The sequence below is a fragment of the Apteryx mantelli genome, chromosome 8 (genome assembly GCF_036417845.1).
Source record: "Apteryx mantelli isolate bAptMan1 chromosome 8, bAptMan1.hap1, whole genome shotgun sequence".
NCBI lineage: Eukaryota > Metazoa > Chordata > Aves > Apterygiformes > Apterygidae > Apteryx > Apteryx mantelli.
Genome location: NC_089985.1, coordinates 37,876,490 through 37,882,505, shown reverse-complemented (window position 1 = coordinate 37,882,505; position 6,016 = coordinate 37,876,490).

Genomic DNA, 6,016 nt, shown 5'->3' with positions numbered 1-6,016 from the left:
CGAATGGTTTGTCTTTGGTGCATCCAGTGGATACCATTTCAGAAGAAGAAAAATGCGAACTCTGATTATTATTATTTTTTTAGTAGTGCTTTTACATGGCTTTGGAAGAAACAAACTTAAGTATTACCGTACAGGATAGACTCTGCCCCTCCCCGGCTCATTTTAAGAGTCTGCATCAGTTTGCTCATAAATAATCCTAAAAATGTAGATGGTTTAATTAGAAATTATTAAATGTTCCAGGCTTAAGAAAACATAACAAAATAAAAACACTGTTTCCAACACGGCCATTTCAAAGCTGGTGTAGAAGACGAGAAAAACGGAGCAAATATTTAACATTTACTTTAAAGTCTATACAGGCATTCTTATTTATTTTGCCATGTGGTTACTATTAAGTGTGTTGGCCTATATCCACACTTGCGAAAAGAAAGAAAGAAAAAAAAAACCCAAGGCCCTTAAGCATGCGCAGCTTTGCAAGCTTGCCAGCCCCAATATGTAGGCTTCTCCAGTCGAGATGGACTCTCTGGGGAGCCGAAGCGCACATCTGGCTTCGGAGGCGACCGGGACTCTGAGTGCGTCCTTCCCCTCCTGCCTTCGCGCTAACTCTGCTGATGGGAGCCGCGAGGACGCTTCCCCTCCGGCCTTTTTTCGCGGCAAAGTTTTGGGTTGAGTCTATCAGGAAAGCACCTTCTTCCCCACCTCCTTCCTCTTCCTCCTCCTCCCCGTCTAATGCTAGCGCCCAAGTACTGAAGTCTGTTAATAATATACTCTGTAAACATCGTAGGCAAATCTTTTATTAGCTGCATATGCTATTTTTCTTCTGCCTTCTAAGGGCGTTATTTAACAAGATTGGTTTTGGGCGAGCTGCAATTCGCGCAAGCTGAAGATCGTCCTAGTAAAAATTCTTCCGTTGCAAAGTCGCGGGAGATTTTTTTTTTTTCCTAAAAAGTCATTGAGAAAAAAAAAAAGGTCCTTACAACGTAAATCAGCTCAGATCCGCTGTAGCGAGTGAAATACCAGTTATCCCAGTAAGGACGCAGCCACGGGTCCTGGCCCTGGAGGAATCGCCCTGGCCCAACTCAGCGCAACGCTCGAACCCGCGCGCTGCCGTCGGCCACAACAACTTCCTTAATGCCAGCAAACCTCATCATGCGCTTGAAGGTGTTCTTCTTCATGGACAGGTTCCAACACGCGTTCTCAAGGAAAGCACTCGATACGGGCTGACTCAGACAATACAGAAATACTTCACGCGCAGCAACTTCGATAGAGTTCCCCGATTAAACCACAGGTTGGCTACACTCGGGTCACAACACTGTTTAGGAAATTAAATCCCTACTTTTTTTTTTTTTAATAGCCTTGCTCAGTGGTACATCCTGAACCAACCAAAGCTTGCACTACATCTCATGTGATTTGAACCCCTGATCCTCCACGTTTCCTTTCGAAACGGAAGTCGCCGTGACACAGCTCTGACTGGCTGAACCTGAGGGCGCAGCAGAATTTCTCAGAAGCCGCTGCTGTGTCACGCAAACGCCGCAGAAAGGCGACGGAGGACAGGGACGAGGCTGGGGCGCTCGCTGCAGCACGCGCGCTTTGGCTGGCTTTGCGTCCCTCTGCGCCACAGGCACGCGTGGACGGAGCCCCGAGTTCCCGTTCCTGCAAGCAAATATCTTTGCAAAACGCCTTCAAAACGCTTCCCCCGATGCTTCTGCACGAGGCCCCCCGTGCCGAAGTTTTAAGGATTTGTTGCTCTCGCCTTGTTTCATCTCTGAGTTTATTAAAGTGCAAATGTCAGCCGCGGGGACAGCGATCGCATGCAGTGCCGTACGCCGAGAACCGCTTTCCACACCGTAAAGGGAAGGTAAAAGGCTGCTTTGTGATTATCTAACGCACAACTAGCGGCACAGAGGACAAAACTGAACCCAGGCGCGGTGCCCCGCCGCCGCCGCTACGCCCGGAGAGGACCGGCGGCATCGGTCGGAAAACGAAACCTGTCGCGGTCCAGCAGGTGACCAGACACGAGATGCCAAGACCCATGAAGCACGTCTAGACCTCAGCATTTTTTCTGAACTTCATGTTAATGATATTTTTGAGGAGATACTCAGAGCTTTTCAATGGTTCAGTGTTTTAACATGAGAAAGATCATAAATAGTTATTCTTTATAGACCAAAAAAAAAAATTGCAATGGACCAGTCTGGTTGGTATCTCTCAGAGTTTAGGACTGTCTGCCCAAAGATACCGGGTCACGGGCACTACAGTTATCCTGGGGTTCAGTTTTGCTTTGCACCCTAAAAGGGGACGGGAGGGAAAGCATTCAGGTACAAACCACATGAATATAACGTGATACAGAACACATGAACATGCTTTCAGCAACAAGAATAAATATTACCATGTCTACAGCACCTACTTCACAGCGTTGTGAGATGAGGATAAAGAAACTATTTCAAAACTTGAAAAGCAGAGATGAGTATGAGTCTTATAAATAAACTTTGATTTTTAAATTAAGGCAGTTTCAGCAGGAATTTCAAGGCTTTTGTTAAAAACAGACTAAAGCAGTGAAAGATTCTTCGTGCTTTACATCTAGTTCTTTGATTTACCGACCAGTTCTCCTAATCCTGGTGATCGAAAATGACAGAGATATGTGCATTAAATGCATTTAATATCAATTCCGCTCTCTGCAAAAGCCAGTGTTTGGTCAATACGTATAATGTGGGAATTCTAAAAATCAGTCCCTCTTCCAAGCATGCCTGTGGGAGAGAGGTACCTCTTCCTGAATCAGTGTTTTTATAGTAGTATTAAATCTATGTCCAAGAAGCAGATTGGAAATTCAGAACTACAGGAAGCTGCTGCTTTCTTTCATAAGCGAATGATGAAAATAAATGTATGAGGGAAGGGCTAAGGAAGCCTGTACCACAACTGAGACCTCAAGAAAGGTGACTGTAGTAGCCAGATCATACCCTTAAACCAAAAACAGATCCTAAAACTTTCCAGTAAAATTATACGGAGACTGGAGTGGGGTTTTTTGGCTCATCCGAAGGGGGGATGTGAGACTCTTTTCCCCTCTCTCCTCCGGACTAATAAAAAGGTGAAGCCAAATAATTGCACAGCTAATGGTACTTCAAGTATTTCGGAACATGGTACGCGTGTCTCGTCAGCGAGATTCTGCATACGGTGCACGATTTGCGCACCCGGCGAAGTAAAAACCTGCGATGTCCCGCAGTCGTCACGTGTGTTGAAGGCACGGTTTCGTTCTGCGTATCGGTCTCTTCCTTCTACGCGGATGTATGAAACGCTTGCGCTAAAGAGCAGTAAAAGGCAGAGGAGCAGGCAGAACGGTCACCTCGCGTGAACTCGGTCTGCTCTGATACGAATTGGCGTTATGATTGCAAAACCGGTATATACAGCACGGTCGCTTCGTATTTCACAGCGCCGCCCGTGTCCCCGTGCCCGTCCGCCCCTTTCGAAACGCTCACGCGAACGCACAAGCTGCACACGTGTTTCCGACCCGCGAGGAGGAAAATCCCTGCTGCCTCAGCTGGCTCAGCTCCGACTCTAGCAACCGCAACGGCGCCGCGGCCGCGAGGGCCAATGGATCGGGATGGCGCCTCCCGAAACGGCCTCTCCGTCCCCGCGGCACGGGGCTCGGCCGGCTCAGGTAAGCTGCTGATTGGCTTTACCTAGAAAAGGGGATAAAAATATCTTCCCTTTGCTCCGGGGTCGGCTCGCGCGGCGGGATTAGTGTGCCTCTACGGCCGGCGTCCACGGCCCAGACCTGCTCTGCCGGGCAAATACAGCTGAGTCAAAAAGGGGGACGAGCTGGTCCCAGCAACAGCTTTGGGGCCAGCAGCTCGCACAGCAGTGCAAAGAGGCCAAGGGCAGATATGTTACCTATATATTTATATACATATGTGTGTACACGCATGCACATATATTAATATGCATGTATACATGTATCTATACATATATAAATGTATATATGCCAACCAGCACAGTGCAAACTATTCTGGAATTAGCTCATCCAGGAACTAGCGGATAACGCTGGAGCCAAACTGAGCTGTACCCTGCACGTTTTGTCTCCTTCTCCCTGCGGCTGAGGCAACGTTCGGGTGAATCTGTGGCTTGCAAAGCACAGCTGTCCAGTGGTTTTTAAGAATTGCACTTGGAGGAGTTCAAGTCTGTTTAGTTCAAATGCATCTTACCCTGCTGATCCAGATGACCACGCATGTATTGGTATAACTCCAAAAAGCTGAGCACAGTGTAACAGTAATTAGCAAGTATAAGTGGAGGATAATGGTATCTTTGCAGCTGGGAACCAGAAAACAGACTATCTGGGGAAAAAAAAATAGCCGGTAAAATTTTTCAGGCTGTTTCAGAATGCAGCGTGGATTTGGGTACGGCTATTGAATGGCCAGTTTAACGCCGTATGTTCACGGAGCAGCCAGCCCTTGGCAGGGAGCCTGGTGTGGCGAGCCACATCTGCTGGTCTGCTCCGACCCATCTGCTCTAACGCGCTCTGCTGACCCACAGGAGGAAAGTCGTCTAGTTGCTTTGTTTTGCCTCCATACGGAAAACTGAGATACTCTATGACCTCCTTGGCAGGACTGCTTTTGTGGATCCATGTAGGAGCTAGGGTTTGCCCGGGTCCTAGAAGATGCAAAGTGCCACCAAGTCTTGTCCTGCACCCAAGAAATCCCACCTGTCACCAGGAAGCAAATGTCTCTTCCTAAGGGAATTTGCTGATATTTAGTAGTATTAGTTCTGCCAGGCGGGAAATCCCAGAGGACAAGTGCAATTTTAAGGCAAGACGTCTGTAGAGCTAAATGCATCTGAACTGCAGATCGTATCTAATGCACGAGCCCTTTATCAACTGGAATGAACTGAACTGCAGTCGTTTCCAGGACAAGCGACTTGGCAAGATGCTCTAGTGCGAGTTACGATTTTGAACAGCCTTTTACTTTTCAGATGTATTTTATAGCAGGGGAGCGGAGACTCGTGCCTCTCTTCTGGAGGGGCCGTGCCAAAAGCTGCCCTGAGGGCAGGCGGGCTGCGCAGGGCTCTGCTGCAGAGTCGCGCCGTTACGCTGATACGGGCTTCCAGGAGCCAGAAACCCGCCAGCTTTTGCCCCGTATTTTTTAAATGAGGGAGGCTGGAGGCTCTGTTCGTGCCCGGTACGACCCACCAACGCTAGAGCAAGGGAGATGCTCATCACCTGAGAGCCACCAGGCACCGCATCAAAGCCGTTCTCCACCCCAGAGTATTTATTTCATAACGATAATATAATAAAAGCTGGTTACAAAACCTAGGAGCACTACAAATATTTCCAGTGTTTCTTCTAAAAACAAAAGTTCTGCTGCAGGGTTTATAATCCAAACACCGCCGTGCTGGATTTATCATACGAGAACTTAACAGCAAAACGGGTTTTTTTGCAAGTTTTTTTTACTTTGTGCAGCTTCTGGAAAAATTGGAGCTGTAAAGTCACATAAGCGAGAATCGTTATGTAATCTGTAACAAAAGTAAGGCAATTTTGTGTTCTTAAAAAAAGGGACTTCAAGCTGAAAATGTCCACTTAATTGCCAGTAGATGGCAAAAATATTCCGTATTTGTCATTGTTACCTAAAATGCTTAGTACAAAAGGCTTAGTGTGCCGTTCTCTTCCTTGCTTCTCATAGAAACTTGCAGAAAATATAAATTAAAGTGCAACCGTACAAAAAAACAATTCCGAGCAAAAAACCTCTGCGGGTCATAAGATGCTATCAAAAAGACGGGTTACGTTTTTAAACGTTGAATGACTGCATACCTGGGACCAACAGCCTCGCTAAAGCTCTCCGTTGTTTCTTAAACAAAACAAACAAGCAAGCAAAACCAAAGGAAAAAAAACCCACCCAGGATTTTTTTTTTTGGCAAAGTTTTCATGGGTGGTTGTTCCTTGATTAGACTCCTATGTTCCTTTGCAATCAAATAAATGGAATTAAACACCATAGCAAAGCCAAGCATACGTCAGTGCTGCCCACGATGTTAAGCC